General features: G+C 38.9%; 1 long non-coding RNA gene across 1 annotated transcript in view; it reads left to right on the top strand.

Annotated features, from left to right (window-relative positions):
- LOC140531778 (uncharacterized) overlaps positions 1-21,372 on the top strand; it is a 90,722-nt gene that overhangs the window by 12,757 nt on the left and 56,593 nt on the right. Inside the window, exon 2 of the long non-coding RNA XR_011976437.1 lies at positions 3,238-3,368. This is a non-coding gene — a long non-coding RNA (uncharacterized lncRNA). The remainder of the gene's footprint in view (positions 1-3,237; positions 3,369-21,372) is intronic.

The raw sequence follows: 21,372 nt of genomic DNA, 5'->3' as shown, positions 1-21,372 counted from the left end.
GAATGTGGTGTTAAATGAAAATGTATATTTATAAATTGTTGCTAATGGAATCAGACAGCAAACAAGGATTTATTAAGCACTTTTTATGTGTCAAGTACTGTGCTCAGGATATGAAGAAAAATAAGAATATGGAGGACCATAATTCCCTGAAAAGGCAGTTTAACCTATCTCAGCCTCAATTTCCTTATCTGTAAAATGGGAATAAGGGGATTACTACTGAGTTGTTTTAAGAATGAAATGGGATTTACACAGGTAAAGAGTTTACAAATCTTAAAGGACTGGATGAATGTTAGATGTTATTATTATTGTATAGATCATCACTGTCACAAAATCAAAGATTATGGGATCCAACTTGGAAGGGATTTTAATGGCCCCTCAGCCCATCTGAACCATCACAGCAATGGCCCCTACTCCCTACCCCACATGGACTCACTGTGCTTTTGTTTGAACTCACTATCTTCCAGATAACCCCAAAGTATTTTACAATCTCTCTGATTAGAACATTTTCTTATAATTTTTCCCCTGTATCAAGCCTAAGTCTGTCTCTTTGTAATTCCTCCCCGGAAAGACTCCTGGTTCTTTTCTCTTTCCTTTAAGGGCTAAATAAAATAAGTCCCAGTGCTTTCCCAAGATCATCATTAAGTCTCTGCTTCTCTCATCCTCTCAGTGGCTTTTGGCTATGAGTCTAGGTTATTTTTTGATTAGCTTCAAGATGATAGGAATATATACCCTTCATTTGTTAATGCAGTCATCATGTCCCCTTCAGCGGAGGTCGTAAAGTACAGGCTGCATGACCAAACGTCAAGGACGTTGTAGTGGAAATTTCCTTTCAGGTAAGAGTTGTACTAGACGCCTGCCGAGCTCCTGTCCAACCTTCCAATTCTGCTCTTCTGCAAATCCAGATACTGATTATCTGTAAAGATACATAGTTAAACAAACATAGTTCACTATATAAAGATACATTGTTAAACTAGTTGAGTATGAAACGATACAGTTAATTAAATATAGTTAACCATGTAAAGATACATAAGGTGGAGATAAAGATGCTAGTGTTGGTGATGATGGTGAGGATAGGTAAAATTGATGTAACATTTAATGCTTACAAAATGCTTTAATTACATAGCAGGAGCTGGGGATGAGAGCCCATGCACAATCCAGGTAGGTCAGTGAACAATTTTTAGTGTTCTACACTAGTCAGTAACCACATCAACCCTTACCCATCTCAAACTGCTATTGGCGCTCTCCTTCTTAATTTTCTAAGCAGGTTCTAAGGCAACCAATGTGAAAGTTCTGATCTTCCATTGTGAATTAATAGATTCTAACACCCTACCCCAATGTACTACTGAACCAGAAGAAAGGTCATTTCCTGTAAGTTTTCTCTCATCTATATCTCTTCCTCCTCCTACCTGCTCTAATTCTCTAATCTCATATCCTTAAATGAATATCAACATTGCTGGCTCTATGATTTGTTAACAGAATAGCAAATAAAACACTTAAATATTTCAGTGATATATGAAATGTGAAAAAGATCAGTCTCCTCTAACCATCAAATGTAACCGCTAACTTCTCCATAAACCCTAGTGCCATAGTCCTGTCATCCGTCTCTCTAGACAGAAGTGAATATCTCTAAATAATTCATTTATGGTGTCCTCTTCCCAGCGTGAGTGAAATTCAGTCTTTTCTCTGTCTGTTCAGTCTTTCTCAAAGAGATGAGAGTAAGAGGTGTTCACTCAGCTTCTCAGGAAAGAGTTTATGTTGGTCCTTCCTGTTCCTCACAATCTTTCTTAGTCACAGTAAATAAATGTTCTCCAGATGGCAATTCCACAGTATCTTCCAAATATTTGATTTCCTCTTCAAGACACAGTAACAGGGGCCTGAAGTCTTTGTGAGAAGGGTATTTTGCTCTTTATCTATACATACGCATTGTCACCTTTGATCTTCACAACAAACCTATGAGGTAGAAATGATAGCTCTTGTCACAAAATAGGGCTGGGGGAGTCAGAAATTTGCCCTTATTTATAGATGAAGAAACTGAGGCTTGGAGAATTTAATTGACATCTCTATGATCACACAGCTTGAAAGTCTTTGTGACTCTAGGACCAACAATCTATCTACTATATTATACTATTTTTCAATTAATTCTCATATAAAATATGGTTCTTTTTTGTTTACATGTAAAGTTGTTCTTAGTTTAGTTAAAATTAAGTGAGTGGGGGAGGTAAACATACTGTAAGCAGACCCTGATGTGAGCACCAGCCGTCAGATGTTATCAGCTCTTGGGCAGGAAGGAACAGGAAATCTAGGGAGATCTCTGGAGAATATTATTTTTTATGTAAAACAGAGTTTTGGATAACTCTGTCTTCACCCCCATCCAAAGAGGGATAAGTCACCAGAATGCCAAAGGAAGCTCTCATCAAACCACAGCTTTGCTTATCAAACAGACATGCCTTTCAGGAACCACACAGCATAATTTCTCAGGATAGTATTCTTGAAAGGCACCCTTGTACTTAAGTGCAATTACATGTTTGTTTGATTGACCATGCTATTATACACATGTATGTATATGTAAATATTTATGGATATGTATTCCATTTTTTTCACTTAATAAAAGATCTATTTTTTCTTCCTGTCACTCCAACCTCATTGGGTAAAAAAAGAAAAGAAAACAGAAATCAAACTCTTGCAACAAATATACAAATTCAGTCAAAACATATTCTCCCATTGGTCATATCCAATATAAACAGTCTGCTTCCTTCTGTATCCTGAGTTCATCAGTGGTGTGAGGAAGCGGGTAGCATGCTCCAGCATTGATCCCAGCAGTGATGGTTGCTTATTGTACTGATCAGAGTTAAGTTTTGCAAAATTGTTTATCTTTAAAATTTGGATGTTATTGTATCAACTGTTCTCAGGCTCTATTAATTTCATGCTAAATTATTCAAAAAAGTCTTCTCAGAATTCTCTGAAACCATCCCTTTCTCATTTCTTATGTCTCAATAATATTCTAGTACATTCATATACCATGATTTGTTCAGCTGTTCCCTAATGGATAGATCTCTCCCTAGTTCCCTACTCTGTCACCATAAAAAGAGCTGTGAGAAGTCTTTTGGTACATAAATGGCCCTTCCCTCTTTTTTAGATCTCTTTAATCATTCTGTTTTGAAAATAAGACTCTTAAGATTGTTATTTCCAACCTAGAAGGAAACTTGAAGATCCTATAAACCAAACTTCATTTTTTAGGCAAGGACATTGAGGGATACAGGTAGTTGGAACTATCAAGTCTTACATCTTTCCCGTTGCCCAGGGATTACTGAGACAAGTGATAGATGTTTGCATCCCAGCTCCAGAATTTACTACCTGAGAGACCCTGGGTAAGTCACTTAAATACTGTCAGCCACATTTTTCCCATCTTAAAAAAAAGAGGATGAATTTCCCTACTTCATGGGACTTTTCTGAGGTAAGGACTTTGTAAAATATGTTATTGTTACTAATGTTATACTAATTGATGAAGGATGATTATATTAAGAATAGCCATAACTGCAAAGTGTCACATTTCTCTAATCATGTATATCCCATAATTCCTCACTTGTCTTGAATCCCCTCTCAGCCAAAATGAACATGTTCATTGCTCCAGAGAGAACCTGGCATCCTTTACTTATAGATATTAAAATCCTAGATTCCTTGAGGTTCTTAAGCCATTGGCCAAGATCATAGAATTTGCAGCCATGGGTTTGGGAGGCTGTGATTCAGGCCCTTCACTCTTGAATTTAGATCCGTTAAACAAGAAACAGAAGATAGAGACCACAAGGAGAAATCCACATAAGACATGGTAGGCAGTTCTACATTCCTAGAACCTGAATAAAGTATACATTCAAGCCCCAGTTCCAGAAAGAAAAGAAACCAGGATGTGTTAGTTTATACACAGAAAGCCAGGGAGCTCCATTAATAGAGAGCTGCCACCCAGCTCATGGAGAGACCAGCAATCACTACCCTAGGTTGTCCTTCTGTCTGCTTCCAGGGATTCTGAGTTTGCTCTTCCTACCTGGAGAGATCCCAGCAGGGACTTGGTTGGATACAAAATGTAAATGTAAAATGTAAAAAGAATTGACCAGGGTTTCTGATTCTTAACCTGGAGCTAATATAAACTTACTAAATGAATAGCAAGAAAAACCTCATTTCAAATACTGTCTAAGACACAACTTCGTAACTCTAAGTATGATAGCCACTTACAAGTGGAGTATGATAACCAATTACAAAAACATCTTCGTTCAATTTTGGATCTGTGCTTAATAATGCAAAGGCTTCTCAGCCTTCCCAGAGTGAAAGGGTTCATATGAAATAAGCCTGGAAAGGTAGGTGGAAGCAATGAGTGGGGAAAGGAGGTCCTGGACTGGTGTGGGCTGGAATAACTTGTCTTTTATTTCTTCCAACTTGAAGATGCCTTTGTTTTGTGATTCTGTAATTCTATGAGAATTCACCTCAGCCTGAATCCTGGTTCAAGCTAAGATTCTCATGGGCCAGTCAGGAAACTCCTCTTACTCTGCTACCTTATTTGGAGCTTGCAGATGATGCTTTCTGCCAATTCCTGTCAAGTTTGGGGGCTTTCTAGAGCTCATAAGGTTATGCAATGGCAAGGGTGATTGTAATTGAATCACTTTTATCTGAGGTCTCTAGTTTTATTGCAATGCAGAGGGACTGACCAAGACTGGCAAAAACATGACACATTAGCTGCCCCCACACACACACACACCATTTGTTAGCAAAAGCCCTGATTCATAAAAGCTGTTTCCAGTCCTGTCCCCTCAATAGACTCCAATTTCACAGAATTGATTTTCCCACCTTCCTGCTATCTCTTCCCAATCTCCCAGCCATTTCAATGGCTGCCTCCTATATAGTCCATCCATTTGAATAGGAAAGTGGTTGAGTTAATTACATGCTTGGAAATACTTGATTGTCTATTTTAATAGTTTAATAAGATCCCAGATCCAGAGTTAGAGGAGATCTAACAGATCATCTAGTCCAGCCGCCTTATTTTACACAAACATAGTCTGAGGTTCAAAGAGAGGAGGTGATCTGTCCAAGGTCAAAAAGTGGTGCTTCTGCCGCATCACTAGTGTTAAACAAAAATATGGTGCAGGATTGGTGCAGCCAGGAGCACTGAAAGTCAAATATGCAAAGTTGGGTCAGTCACATTATCTATGTGACTATGGGCAAAGTATATAATATCTTTGAACTGTAATGCCTGCACTTTTAAAGATGAGAATGAGACTCCTACTGCTTCACTGATTAAAGGCGATTTCCATGAAAGCTCTGGATCTCTCAAATGCTGCTCCCCTCCCCCATCAAACTGAATTGAATTGTTTTGTACATATTTTTTATGCTTCTAAATGATCTCCCGCAGAAGAAAGTAAGCTCCTTGAGGACAAGGACTGTTTTATTCTTGCTTTTGTTTCCCAAGTGCTTGGCACAGAACTTGACCATCAATTAAAAAGCATTCATCCACTGTGTGGCAGTTCCCAGCCTGGGTGCCGGGGAGATAAAGGCAAGGCAATACCAGTCCTCCGGGAGTTTACATTCTACATACTTTCTAATGTAGTATTTAAATGATCCATACAGAGCTGGTGGGAGATCATTGGAGAGGGCAAGGCTCTACAAGCCGCAATAGTAGACAATCTGTACTTACCTTGCTGCTGTAAATATGAGATGAATACCATGAAAGTGTACAAATACTTCCCCTCTTCCAAGGCAAAGGTTAGTCAACAATAATATAAATTTTCATTAGTTCCAAAATTTCCATTGAAGCCTGGAATGCATAATGGTAATATTCAACCCTGGGTAAGTCACCTTCTCTGGGTCTCAGTTCCTTTAGGTACAAAATGGGATATTGGACTAGATGGTCCTATTATCCCTTTTAGGCATAAATTCTATGATCTAGTCTGTCTAACTCATGTTTCAAGACAATTACATAGAACATGGGAGAAATATTTCTTGCTTTTATAATTTATAATTTCTTTAAGAAAAGAATCAATTCAGGCTCTGAGGTGGGGCAGTAGGACAAGTAGGAGGGAGGTGGGGGAGGTACAAATGTCAAATGGGAGAAAAAGAAGACACTTCATGATGCTTCTGATTCAAGGAAGCAGTCACAGGACAGAAAGGAGGGGAGAAATCATGCAGGAAGTCTTCACGAGTCAGCGGTGGTGGAGCCCAGACCTTGTGTCATGGTGAATAAGAGGTATGATAATTTTGTGCCATATGAATACAGAAGGAAAATTGCAATGGTGGGGAGAGGTGACGAAGAACCTGGCTACGTCTGAACTGACATTTCCTAGGTAAACAAAAGATTGCACTGGAACCTCATGTCTTCTGCGCTTTCATTTTCTCAGTGTTTTTCCATCTGCTGGAGTTCATAGTATACTATCAGACAAGGTTCAAATTTCGGTCTTCCTTGGAGCTCAGAGGAATCTCCTACACCAAAGAGCCAGTCAGTTTTGCTCAGACCAAGAGCACAGTAACACAGTTGGCTCTAGGCAGAGCTGTTGCTCAGCCACCATTTATTTAATTGTTTGTCACGCTAAGTGCTAGGAATAGAAAGAAAGGCGAAATCATGGTCCCTGCCTTCAAGTAGTTCACATTTTAATGGGAAAAGGAAAAATGTAAATACTTAGCTATATACACAATGCATACAGAGTATAGGAGGTAATATCAAGGGGCAGGTAGTTGTAGGAAAAGCATTTTTACAGAAGGTGCCATTTTAACTGAGCCTTAAAAGAAGCCAGAGAAGCTAAGATGCTGAAGTGAGGAGGGAGAGTTTTCCAGGCATGGGAAAAAACTAGGGCAAAGGCAAGGAGATAGGAGATGGAGTGTGATTGAGTACTTATTCAATGAATGGTAAACAGTCCAGTTTAGTTGAATCTCAGGGCAAAGGGCGGGGGTAAGGTATGAGAAGACTAGAAAGGGAGGAAAAGGGCCTAATTAGGAAGAGTTTGCATTGCCATATAGATGATTTTCCATATGATCCTGGAAATAATGGTGAGCCAATGGAGTTGGGAGGGGAGGGCTGAACTGGGTGGGTGATACTTTCACTTATAGAAACATTTGCTTGGGTAAATGGACTTTTATTGTTTGTGGTCTTGGCTTGAACTCCCTCTAAGGTCCACGGTTTGATATAGTTCAGTAACAAGTGCTGCTGAGTTTACTTTGTTGGGTATATAATGATGCTGAAATGAGCATGCTATATTCTTGGTTTGGGAGCAGATTGTGAGAATATAGTGTGATAGGTGAATGTTGGTTCTATGGAAACTACTTCAGTTCATGGTTCATTGAATCCTAGACCCTCAGACCTGGAAAGGGCAGCAGAAGGCATCTATCTAGCTCACCATTGAGCAGAGGGCCTGTTTTACTCTGCCTAATAGGTGGTTGCCCAACATTTGCTTGTGCCTCTGTATTCTAATTTGGGTTTACTTAACTGCAGAATTAGGAAGGTTTTTCTTGCATTAAGCTTCAGTTTGATTCTGCACAATTTCATTTTTTACTACCAGCTCTGCTCTTTGGGGTCAAGCAGAATAAATCTAATCTGCTCTCTTTATGGCAACCTTTAAATAATATCTTCTTCCAAAATCTTCCTTTTCTAGTCATTTAAAAAAATTCTCCCATGGCTCCTTACACGGGATGTTCACCGGTTCACTTGCCTTCCTCATCATGCTTCTCTGGACATTTCCCATATTGTCAACAAGTTCAGAAAACAGAAAATGTATGAATCATGTTCTTTGTACCATGCACTGTGCTAAGCGCCAGGGAAATATCTATTCCTAAATGGCTGACATGTATAATAATAGCAACTGACATTTATATAGTGCGGAGATGTTTCCATAAGGCTTTCTATGCATTATCTCATTTGATCCAAAAGTTAAGTGACTACTACTGAGGTTGTTTGGAAAATAATAGAGGCCTCTGCCGCTTCTGGCTTCTTGTGACCAAATATCATGGACCGTCATTTCCTTTATTGGCAGTGAGGAATCAAACTTCAGAGAAGAATGTGCTTCTTCATGAGTGCCAGAGACTCATAGAATCTCAGAGCCAACAGGGACTTTGAATCCATCCTGCATCTGAATGAGAATCTAGTATCTACCTGAAAATGACCAGCCTGACTGTGCAATGAGAGGGGAACCATGCCTGCCCAATGCTACCTATTTCACTTCGGAGAAGCTCAGATCTTTGTGTCTACACCTACCAGTTTGGTGTCATCTTAAAACCTGACCAGCTTGCCCTCTATTCCTTTCACCAAGTGATCAATAAAGGACATTAAATGTGGTCAGATCAGGTATGGGGCTGTGAGATGCCCTATACAATGATGCTTGTCAAGCTGATCAAGGCCTTTGATAATGTCAGTCATGAGGGATTCTGGAAAATTATGGCCAAATGTGGTTGCCCAGTGAAGTTCATCAATATTGTATACCAATTCCATGATGACATGTTTGCTCAGGTTCTGAATAATGGATGATGCCCTCATTCTTTCTCGGTCACCAATGTGCAAGCATGGCCATGTGCTTGCTCCCATGTTTTTTAACATGATGTTTCAGCAATGTTGTTGTATGCCATCAATGAGGATGAGCACAACTTCAGCTATTATATTGATAGTAAATTATTTAACTTGAAAAGACTGTAAGTCAAGACTAAAGTGGAGGGAGAATTGGTTCATGATTTTTTAAAATTTTCATATAATTGTGCACTCAATGCAGCCTCTGAAATTGATATGCAACAAAATATTGATCAGTTCTCTATTGCTTGTACCAATTTTGGCCCAACAATTAACGCTGAAAAAATATAAGTTGTCCACCAGTTAGTACCACACCATCCAGATGCGGAACCATCAGTTAGATCAAATGGAGAAACTGAATAGTGTGGATAAGGTCCCTTACCCTGGTAGTATACTTTCCAAGAATGCACACATGGATGATTGGATTGATATATACATTGCCAGAGCTAGCACAGTGTTTGAGAGGCTCTGAAGGAAAGCATAGGAGAGAAGAGGTATTTAGGCTTCCTACCAAACTGAAAATCTATGGAGCCATTGTACTGACCTCTTTGGCGTATATCTATAAAACCTGGACAGTCTACCACTACTATGCCAAGAAACTGAATGACTTCCATTTGAACTGTCTTAGGAAAATTCTAAAGATACCTTGCAAGATAATGTACTGGACACTGAGGTCCTTTCTCAAGCCAAATTGCCAAGCATTCAAACTCTATTGCAGAAAGTACAACCCTGATGGGCTAGCCACATTGTTCAAAGGCCAAATGTATGTTTACCTAAAAGACTATTTTACAGAAAACATGCACAAGTCACGTGCTCACTTGGAGATCAGAAGTGATACAAGGATACTCTCTAGTTCTCTCTGAAGAACACTGGAATCAGTTACATGAGAGGGGAGACACTGGTACAGGACTATCCATCATGGCATGCCCACATCAAAGAAGGCACTGTTGTTTTCTTCATCAGAAAGCTGACTGTTCGTATGCTTTGACCATTTCTCAGTCGGGGAATGACTTGTATTCTTATAGATTTGAGCATGTTCTTTATGTATTTGAGATATGAGACCTTTATCTGAGAAATTGTCTATAAGTCTCCCGTTTCTCCAATTCTCTGCTTTCCTTCTGAGCTTGGCTACATCTGTTTTATTTGTACAAAATTTTTTAAAATAATTTCTTATAGCTTATTCTGCTCTCCATCTCTTAATTATTCATAAAGTATTTGCCTACCCAAGAATGTGAGGATTAACATGTTCCATGTTCCTCTGATTTTCTTGTAACCTCTTTATCTAGGTCATGTATCCATTTTGACTTTATCTTGGTAAATGGTGTGAGATGTTGGTCTAAATTCAATTTCTGCCATGCTGTTTTCCAAGTTTCTCAAATTTTCCCAAATGATAAATTCTTATGTCAAAATCCTTTTTTGCATTTATAAAATACGTTACTGTATTTCCTGCTGTAAATTCCATGTTTACTCTGTTCCATTGATCTAGCTTTCTACTCCTTAGCTAGTACTAGCTACTTTCAATAATTACTGCCCCATGATATAGTATAAGATCTGGCACTACTAAACCGTTATCTTTTCTTCCATTATTTCCTTTGGTATTCTTTATTTCTTGTTCTTTCAAATGAAGTTTGTCATTATCTTCCCAACTCAACAAAAATGATGATTTAATTAGAATGACATTGAATATATATAAATATATATTTTATATAAATTTATATTGCTTAATATATTATATTATCTAATATAATATAATTATATATGTATTTAATAATTTCATTAATAATGTATTTTATTAAATTGATAATAAATTTAATGATATATATTATATACAATTATATAATATAATATATTATATTATTTAATATATAAATATATATGTATATATATTTAAAAGAAGGCATTGTGCTATATGAGCAAAGCTGAATTGCTGTAGCTCAAAAGGAATGCAAGATGTGCAAATTTAGAGACATCGGCAATCCAAATTTTCATGCGAACTATTTGTAGCCAACATGTGGTAGAAACCTTCCAAGTTCACATGGTCTGATCAGCCAAGGTCAGGCACTCTGTACCTTGACTCCAACACAGTGGTGCCATTTTGGTTCTCTTCGAGAACAAAGGAAAGCAATCAACAAACCAACCTTATGTATTTTTCCATTTCCGTTTTAACCTTTAAAGGCTCTCTTTCATGCTTGCCCTCCCAACCAAATCTCAATCTGTTTAATTATATTCTTCTCTGAACCATTTCCACCCACCCTTTATGAAAGAATAGCAAGAGAAACAAAGAAAACATAGCCCAAATCTAAGCAAGTAACATCTACACCATGCCTCTGATATAAAACTCTAGTAAATCTGTCAAAAGAGAAAATAAAGTCAGTCTGGCATAACCTGTTATGCAGGGTTACTATGGTTGCTGCTCCCTTCTCTAAATGATCATTGATCATCCCTTTAATATCATGTTTTAGTATTTTGAGGCTGGGAATCTAAGTCAAACCTATTGATCTCTAGTTCACAGAAGTCTCTACTCTTGTGATTTTTTTCTTTTTATCTGTTCCTGTAAACCTAATCACTGCTGTGTTTTCTATCAAATGTTCCTCAAATATGTGTCTCTATGAAGTTCAAATATTCCTATTAAGGATGAGAAGGATGGAAGAGAGGGGGGAAAGAACACCATTGGAGGCTTTTGCCTGAAGGCCTTTGATGAGAAAACCTTAGAAAACTTGGGCATGCCTTGACAGTTAAAAACCTAAAGGAGGTACCAGTGAGCTGAGAGCTAGCTGTCCTGTTACAAAGGGAAAAGCAGTAGGGCTATCTGAACCTTAGAAGGTGAAGCACCTGTAACATTCCATAAGGATGCCATCATTACCATTAATTTGCCTACTTTTTTCAATCCCTTGGATTTTGAGACCAAAGAAATTTTGCTACTTACCCCTTCTCACCTTGAATTTACACTTTCTTACTTTCTGGTTGGAGCCCTCTCCTTCTTGATGTAGGTGGGGTTCACCCACTACCACAAAATATTTGCTTTACAACCAGTCCATGGTGACCTGTTCTTGGGTAGGTTGCAATATCTTTTACATCCAACATTCTATTACCTAATTTTCTGAGACAGACCAAGTGGTTTGAATATTCCAAGGGAATGAGAGATAAAAGGAGAACCCTGGTGCTAGGACGTGGTGATGGATCAAAAGACAATACTTAACAATGTAGACTCCAGAAGGTACTCAATCTCCCACAACCAGAAGTCCCCTCTAGCAGACTGATCTAGAGAAAGAAATGGAACTAGGCAGGAAAATACACACATTGCTAGTTAGGTGCCCCAGTCATTGTTCTTTAGTTGTTTCAGTCATGTCAGATATTTCAGGACTCCATTTAGGATTTCTTTGCAGAGATATGGTAGTGGTATTCCATTTCCTTCTCTAGCTCATTTGATAGATGAGGGAACCGTCAAACTGGGTTAAGTGATTTGCACAGAATTGTACCTCTAATGAGTGTCTGAGGACAGATTTGAACTCACAAAGATGAGTCTTCCTGAATTCGGGCCTGCCACCTTGCTACCCCAGGTATTATAGAAGGGTATGCTAAGAACCAAGCCTGAGATAGGTAGGAAACTGAAGCAAGAATGAGTAACTTCTTAAAGATCCACAGGTACAAGGAGATGGGTTAGAGACCAGGAATTAGCTGGATTTATATTGCTGGAAAGGGATGCTCAGAACCAAGACATCTTTAACAAAGGTGCTTCCCAAGCTGAAGAAAGACTGTATATTTATGCTTAATTAACTAGAACAATCGCATAAAGCCAGTAAACATGAAGATTACTAGGTACATATGCAAAGCGCCATTCTTGGATTTAAATGATCATGGCGTAAGCGTGGAGGGGAGTTGAAGAGGTATAGCTACATAAGTGTGTGAAAAAGACAAGATATTTTAGTTATTTGCAAGCTCAGTCTGAGTTTGTGGTATGCCATCACATCCAGAAAAAGCTAACATCATCTCTAACTGTCCCAAAAGAATAATGATGTCTACCGCAATTGTGATTATAAGACCTTGGCCTTGAGCAGATCATTTGAGTGCCAGCTGCACTTCTGGCTACCAGGTTTTCAAAAGCACATGGCCAGGATTAAGGGACACTAGGATGTCAGTAAAAACAATCTAGGCCATAGAGATATTAGGGGAAGGAAATCAGAATATTGAGCCTGAAGAAGAGAAGACAGCCTGAACATGATGTCAATCTGCAAATATTTATTGGGCTGCCATATAAAACATGGGTTCAACTAGTTCTCCTTGTACATCAGAGCCAAACCTTGGGGAAATATGTTGGTTGACACATACAGAGTTCGATTTCAGCTCAATGGGTTTTCCTTCATTCAAGGTCTTTGCCCAGTAGTTGGAGGCTAATTAGTTAGAAATGTTGCATGGGGAATATTTGCTTGTGTCAGGTCTATTCTAGATTACTCAAACTTGGAGAATTTTGGATTTCACACACAATTATTTCTGTCTAGACATGTCCATTGTTGTGCGAATATAGACCAACATCAAGCTGACAGCTATGACCAAAGTATGCTTTCTTACACTTGAGATTTGCTTGACAGTATGTGGTCTCACTAAGATTGGAAGAGGTGGCATCAGGAGGTGACATCCTCCATCTCCCTAGAGTTCTTTAAGGTGGATGACAGGTGTATTGAAGTAAGGACTATTGTTTAAGTGGTGGTTGGACTACATGGTCTCTGGGACTATTTCTCTTCTTTCTGTGCTATAATTTCATCCTAATTTTGAGTCATCAAGATCCCAAATCTATTATGTGGCAGATGCCCGAACTACATAGACTTTGGTGTGAGCACCTACTGATGGAAAGTACACTGTGGTGAGAATAAATCTTCAAGATGCTTTGTCTCCATAAGATTCCTGAAGTGGCTGAGAAAACAATTGTCTCTCCCCTGCTCATTAAACGTGAGCAGTTTTAATTAAATCCACCAGTGTGTTCTTGTTAGATATTTGGAAATTTTAATTCTGAGTAGTTAGTTTTGGCACATTGTCTTTTAAGTGGTTTAAAAAAATATTATATTTGTCTGACTATTTCAAAGGGAGCTTCCATATTTTAGGAAAACTTCAAAATGATAGAAACCTCTAAAAATGTCCAAATGAAGTAATTGCCACCACATTTGTGTAAGGGAGTTGCATATGCTGTTGATTGACTGCTGGGTTTCAGATTTCAGCTGCATGGTTTTTAGCACCTTCTGCACTGGTCTATGCTGCAGGCCCTGCAAAAGCAGGAAGGGACTGGACAGAGCTAAACAACTCTTAGCATTTGTCTTTGTTTCAGAGTGACATTGATAAAAAAAAAAAAAGCTTCATTGACGACTGCTCAGTACTGGCTTTAAACTGAATGAATTCAAGTCACCTTGAGAAATATCTTGTAGACATCTACAATATTCCAGACATCTTCCCCAATGAGTAAAGGCACCCAAGTGACATTCATTCCATGGTTAATAATGATAATGATAACAATAATAAATATTTGGTTACTTAAATAAGAAGAAAAAATGAGTAAATTCACTTGAGAAGACTCACAGTCCCTCAGTTCAAATGTAGTGGACCCAGACTAGTCTGAGGACCCGAGATAACCAAGCCTTGGATAAATGCACTAAGAGAAGGCGTTTGAAGATATTACGTTGACTGAGGTAACAATGGCCACAACGCATTGTGCTCCTTCAGGCCATATGCATGTGACTGTGGTCAAAACCGGCAATGATATGGCCAATGAATCATAAAACAAACCATTGTTGTGTAAGGAGTATTTTGGTCGTACTTGACAGAAAGCCAGAAATTTTGAGTTTGTATTTACAATTTTTGAGTTTACATCATAGAGATTTATCCCTTTGTGGGGAAGTCCTTGGTCTGAAGCAGTAAAAGTCAAAAGAAAAGGTCAGGGGAGAGGTAAGAGATAGGCAAATGAAGGCAGGAGAAGTGGGACCTGAGCTCAAGAGGAATCCGAGAAGGAAGGTCCCGGAGGGTCTTCGGTGTGCTGCTCACACAGAAGAAAACCTCAGAGCTGCCAGGATCTAAGCAAAGGGTATGCAAAGAGTTTGCACCTGTTTTTCTGGGAACCGCATTGGTTCTAAGAGCATAATTACTTTCTTGAGAGCTGATCTGATGAAGAAAGAGAGGATTACTGTCTAGCATTATTGACAGCATGAGAGAAAAATAGACTTCCCACATATCTCACTGTTAGAAAAGGAGGAGTATTGCTAAGAGCTGATTATCTAAAACAGAATTTCCTTCTATTTGATGTTCTCTAGGGAAAGACTATATGGCCCTGTCACCAATCCTAACTTATGAGGGAGAAACTTCTCAGGACCCCAGAGCATATTTCAAGGATTTTGTTGGTTCTTTGGATGGGAGGTATTATTTGAAACTAAAAGATTGTAATGATTTCTCAGAACCTTTCTCAGGCTGGCCACATGCCAAAATCTTGCCTCTGTTTTCATGGTGTAAGAGTAGTGAAAATAGGTTTTTTTTATACATAAAAGCTTTGATGACTTCAAGTCGAAAAAAACAGAGAGAGAGTTTGCTTAACAAGTGATCACAGTCTACTCTTTTCTGAAGAAATTAGGACATCAACATCTATTGTCTGGAACTGGGAAGGGACTAAGACACATCTGTTCTGATATCCATATATGTCGTTTCCACTAGAGTTCCTCCCTTTTGTGGTGACTCTTCTTTCTTGAGTACTGTATGTATTGGTAGGAAATGATGATTCAGGTTTATGGGTAGAATGTGATACTTGGATCCATTGAGGAACTCAATTATTATTTTTTCTCTTCTTGCTCATTGACTGAAGGTTATGATTATTCCTGCTTTTTCTTCTATTAACAAAATGGTATGATTAGTTTTGTTCAGGTCTTAACTTTAATAAACATTTCATGTTTTATGCTTAAGAACAAAGAGTGTCACTATTAGTAATCACGGTTTGGAAATGGAAAGCATATGGAAAGGGTCTCAGTAATTACACTGGTAGTTATTAGAATGAGGTGGGGGGGGAGAGCATTTCAGTAAGAGCTTTATGGTTGTGGACATATGACTGCCTTCCTACCTTGGAAAAGGTCCTCCCAGGCTGTCTCCCAGTATGAAAACAAATGGGGTTGCAGGAGCCAGTCCAGAGAGAAAGAACGGCTGTACATCTGTCATGTTCGATGCCATCCTCAGGCTTCCTTTATAATTCTCGAAGTTTTACAAAGTGCTTGACCTACATTATAATCTTTGATTCTCACATTAGCCCTGTGAGGGAGGTACCATTATTATCCTCATTTTATAGAAGAGAAAACTGGATGGATGAATGAAAAATCATTAATTAATCATTTATTTTTGCCAAGTGATTAAATAAGGGCTATGCATGTACAAAAAGCAAAGACAGTTACTGACCTTAGTGAACTTATATTCTAATGGGAAAGACAATAAAAAAGAGAAACAGTGGCCAAGAAGAGGAAATTTGGTCTGGAAAGCAGCAGAAATTATGACTTGGTTATAGGGAACTAGATTAAAACTCACTAACCAGAAACAGAAGCATAAGTTGATTTGAAAAAGGTTCCTGGTTCTAGAGCTGATTAGGGTAGAGTAGGGTAAGGTGGGGATGGGGGAATGGTTCAAAATGATGTTTCAGAGTTTTAGTGAGGTGCCCAGGATTATACAGCAAGGAAGTCTTTGAAGCAGGATTCAAACTCAGGTTTTATCTAGTTCAAATTTAGCACTCAATTCTCTATGCTACAATGAATAATTGAATAACTTCTCTTGTATAATAACAAACTGTTCAGAAGCTATGTATTTAATTGTGTGTATATTAATCATCTGTGCTATCTATATTTGCTTATGACAGATTCATTCATTCATTCTTTTGCTTATGCTACACCCCCACTTTCTATGAACCCTTTTTCCACTTAGCCTAATTTGACTTATCCTTCCAGGTCCACTAGGCAGTGGCCTAGGCAGCTAGGTGGCATTGGGGATAGATAGTCTGGAATCAGGAAGATCTGAGTCCAAATACACCCTTGGATGCTAACTTGTGTGTCATTAGGACAACCACTGAGCATGTTTCCTTCAGTTTCCTTACCTGTATAATGCGGATGATAATAATAGCACCTAGTTCCCAGGTTATTGTGAGTTTCAAATGAGCTAATATTTGTAAAGTGCTTAGCATAGTGTGTCAAATAGTAGGTGCTATATCAGGGTTGTTGTTATCACTTCCTATGTCACATACAATACGAAAACATTTTGGGGTATTCCATCCCATCCTGCTCTCTTCATTCTCTAAACTGATGGTGGATTCAGAAGTCTGCGACAAGGAGACCTGAATTCTCATTGTAATTTCTGAAATTGTTCCTTTTGACCTGAGGTTGCTCACAAAGCTCTCTAATGACACAAGAAATGCAATGGAGACAGCACTTGTAAACTGAAAATCTCATTCAACAAAATGTTGAGTCTTTGGTCCTTTGCTCTGCTCAGACTATGTGAAGAATATTGATTTATATCTGACTGTCACAGTTTAGGAAAAGAATTGATGAGCTGGAGAGCTTCCAGAGGAGGATGCTAAGCATGGTCAAGGGTCTAGATATCATGTCATATGACAATCGTTTGAGGGGACTGCGAATATCTAATGTAGAGAAGAAAACATTTGGAAGGTGTCATTGCTCTCTTGGCTTTCTAGACATTTTTCTATGGCTATCCCATTCAAAAGACATTAGACATATTCAATGTGGTCCAAGAGGGCAGTTACAGGAACATTGGGTGGAATGTTTCCAGGAAACACTGGATTACTTGTTTTTAGGGGAAAAAAATAAACAAAAAACAAACAAAAAATAAAACCTTATTATTTATTAGTCCAAAAGTAGCATCAGCTACCTCAGAAAACAAAGAATCTCCTCCTTTAATGAGACGTTACCAATCAAAGACTGGCTGATCTCTTTTAAATCTTTAGAACAAGCATTGTTGCTCAGGTCCAGATTGATCTAGGTAGTCACCAGGGTTCCTTCCTGCTTTGACATTGGTGATTTTAAAAGAGCTGTTCTGCCTAGGACTTTATAGAGATGAAACAGGTGGAGAAACTTAGGAATAGATTTTGTTTTCCTAAGGAATGAGACCTCTTTACTTCTTCCCTGACCCATGGACTTCATATTTCACAAGATCTCTACAACAAGGCTCCTAATATGAAATTGCTTAGTTCCCAAACTAACTTGCCCATACCCAAATCTGAACTTTTGCAATGGTGTTGTCCTCACTGCACCAAGAAAGCTGCCTTGTATAGCAGACATAGGAATGTACCAATATTATTCCTTATTAGGCAACCATGAAGTTGTGACACTATCATACACAGATCAAAGTCATCCCCATTTCTAAACATAATGGGTTCCCCTTTTCTTAAGTGGAGGTCCTGTCTCAAGAGCACTGGGGAAAATGGAAGGAGAAGTTATGTAGGCAAAGAAGGAATTCCCCTAAATTTGCTTCAGCAGACATAATGTGTGTCATAGGGGAAGCTTATTTCATCCTAAAGATCCTATTTTAAGAATTCCTGAAAATGTATTTTTAAAAGGAAAACACTCTGTCAATGCAGAATTTCCCTCCCCTCCCATGTCATTAACTTAAATGGCCCAAGCCACATCCCAGTGTCAAATCTTGGAGCACTTCCATTGATAATTAAATGCCTATTTGTTGGTATATAGAAAGCATGCTGAACCTGAAGACAGAAGATGTGTGTTTGTGTGGCCCACTTACCCAGATTTCCCCAGCTAGACAGGACCCAGGGTAGCCCATGTGTTAGGCCATGTCTGAGGCCTCACTTGTTTTTCTTGTTTGTTGTTCAGTCCATCTGACTCTTTGTGACCCCCCGGACCATAGCAGCCCTGTGGTCTCTTTCTGTTCTCTATCTCCCCAAATCTGTCAAAGTTTATGTATATTGCTTTCATGACACCGTCTATCCTCATCATCTGCTGTCCGTTTTTCTTTTTGCCTTCAATATTTCCAACATCAGGGACTTTTCCAACAATTCTTGTCTTCTCCTTAGGGACATTGCTTAGACATTTACAGAGGGGTTGATCCCTAGCAGGTTGCCTAATAGTAGATGAAACCATTGACTCTGGCAACTCATGAAACAGATAATATCACAAAATAACTCTAAGCCCTGCTGGGCTTTGGGGCTTCCATAGTATTAATGACAGAGAGGGAGAATTAAGGATCCTCAAATCACAGATTTTAAAGAGTCTACAGACATTATGTCCACTCTTGTTTAGGCAAGAAGATGGGATTAGATGGACATTCACCTTCCTTTCCTTTCTAAAGGTGGCAAGAAGAGGAAATGGCATCAAAGATTCCTTCCATTTCTTCAAGGTTGGTTTGATGATGGTGATCCTAAGAAATATAATATGGATGAACTAAACATATATATATATATACTTTGTAAAATACAATGAAACTTTATTTTAAAATGCAACAGCAACATTTTTGGCTTGCAGCTGTACTGAAACAATCAATGTTTGACCAGCAGGGTGTGTCACAAGGTAGTACTCAAAAGCATTCACAACAAAGATGACCCCTACTTCACAGACTGCCTCAACTCTCACTCAATTTTCTCTAAGAGTAAAGACTAGCACATGTCCTAGCTCCCACAATGTGGAACAAATGAACCCAGAAGAGGTTGTGCTCCTTCCACCCTCCTCCCTGTATCCATTACATGGAAGAATTATAGGCTTTGACAATCTTGTGCATTGATTTCAAAAGTCTTAACACTTTGTAGATTGGTCTACCCTATACTTTGTTATAAGGAATTTTATATGCCTAGGAGTCACTGGCGTAATTAAATAAGCTTTTAAAAGGACCTGCAATTAATTTTATTTTGCACTGATCCTTAGAATCCCCTTATAACATACCAGAAAGTGGTTGTCTAGTTTTTGCTTAAAGGCCTCCCATCAGGAGGGACCTATCATCTACCTAGCCCCCTTTTGGGGAATGCTCATTTTGAGGAAGTTTTTTTTCTTTATGTCCAGCTTTTTACAACTTCCTTCCATTGCTTCTAGATCGTTACTCTGGAGTCAAATAGTACAATTTTAATATGGCTTTGATAAGGCAACCCTTCAAGCATTTGAAGACCACTATCATTCCCCATCCAGCTTTCTCTTCTCCAGTCTAAATACCCGATTTCTTACACTGCTCCTCAGATGTCAACGCTCTTTTACTCTTCTCTTTGCCAAACTCTGCATGCTCTCCCTCCACCCTTCTTAGAATATGGCACCCAGATTTTACCAGAAGAGCACAGATGTAACCTAATCAGAGAAGAGTAGGATAGGACCACCACCACCCCAGTCCTGGACACTCTACCTCTCTCAGTATAGTCCAAGATCTCATCCATTATATGAATGTATGATTGCAGTACCCTAAGGACTAATACTGAGCTTGCAATCCACTAAACTCCTCCTGGGACTGCTAGGTGGTGCCACAGTGGATAGAGCACTGAGTCTGAAGTCAGGGAGACTCATCTTCCTGAATTTCAATCAGGCTTCAGACACTTATGAGCTGTTTGTCCCTGGCCAAGTCACTTCACCTGTTTGCCTCAGTTTTCTCATCTGTAAAATGAGCTGGAGAAGAAAATGGCCAACCACTCCAGCATCTTTGCCAAGAATATCCCAAATGGGTCATGAAGAGTTCCACACAACTGAACAATAGCAAACCTCCCCACGAAGTGCTCCTTTTTGCAATGGCTAGGTGCCTTAGTGTAGTGAGCTCACTTCCCTCATAAGTGTCTCCTCCTCTGGAAGATCCTCACTGTGATATAAGGTAACCTTGGTGGAAATTATGGAAGGGGAAAGAAGTAGATGAAAGAAAATCAAGAGACAGAACTGTTTCCAATATTTCAATGAAGTTTCTATTTATAAGCTTTTTTCTATTTATAATTTCTCTCAAATGTTTTTCCTTCTCTTAACTCACAGGGACAATTTTTTATTTCCTCTATTTTGAAAATGACTAAAACGGAAATTACACAAAGCACAAGATTCTGCTTTTTAATTTGTTGGGGCATGAAAGCCTACCTTAAAAGAATAAGTCAAGTGTTAGAAGCTAACTCAGCTTGCGCCACCTCCAGTGTGCTTGGGCTATCAGATGGTAATCATTTTGTCCTCTAACTTTAAATATATTTAAAAAGGGTTTTTATTATAGGACAATAAGGACAATTGGTGCAAATCATCCCTCAGGTCACAAAGTCTGGAACTTATTCTCCCACAAGTCAAGTGGAAAGTGGCCTCCAGCCTAGCAAATATGTACAACAAAAGGGTGATTCACAGGTCCTGATTCTACAATTCTTAGGGTGCTCAAAAAATTGTCCTTAGTCATAGTGTGTCTCTTTTCTAGGCTCTTTGTAGCTTTCAGGCTGTTCTTGGATTGCACAAATTGCTCTAGCAATTGAGGACACATTTGAGAAGATGGGAAATCCTCCCTCTTTGGAATCTTTTGAAGTGGGAAAGTCTTCATATACTTGAAAGGGGCAAGGGAAAGAAACCTGGCCAAAGCTAAAGCCAAGGCTTCCCCTTTCTGAATACCCTCCCCCCAACTCTCCCACAAGGGTTGCTCTTGCAGGTGTGCTAGAAAGCCAAATGCTCTCATTTGGGGAATTCAACACCTTTCCAGGTAACTTGCTACTTTTATAAAGGGCACAGAGGATGTAATCGATTTCCCCAGGCAAATGGAACAGCCCACTTTTCTAGCATAATTTCAGTTCACCAACTGCATTGCAAAGACTTTTGCCACTTTTCATATCCTGTGACTGAAATTGATGACGTATGTTATCATTTGGCTGGGGTGAC

This window comes from Notamacropus eugenii, chromosome 3 (assembly GCF_028372415.1).
Source record: "Notamacropus eugenii isolate mMacEug1 chromosome 3, mMacEug1.pri_v2, whole genome shotgun sequence".
Taxonomy (NCBI): Eukaryota; Metazoa; Chordata; class Mammalia; order Diprotodontia; family Macropodidae; genus Notamacropus; species Notamacropus eugenii.
The sequence above is the reverse complement of the archived record's forward strand: the minus strand, read 5'-3'. Positions and strand labels throughout refer to the sequence as shown.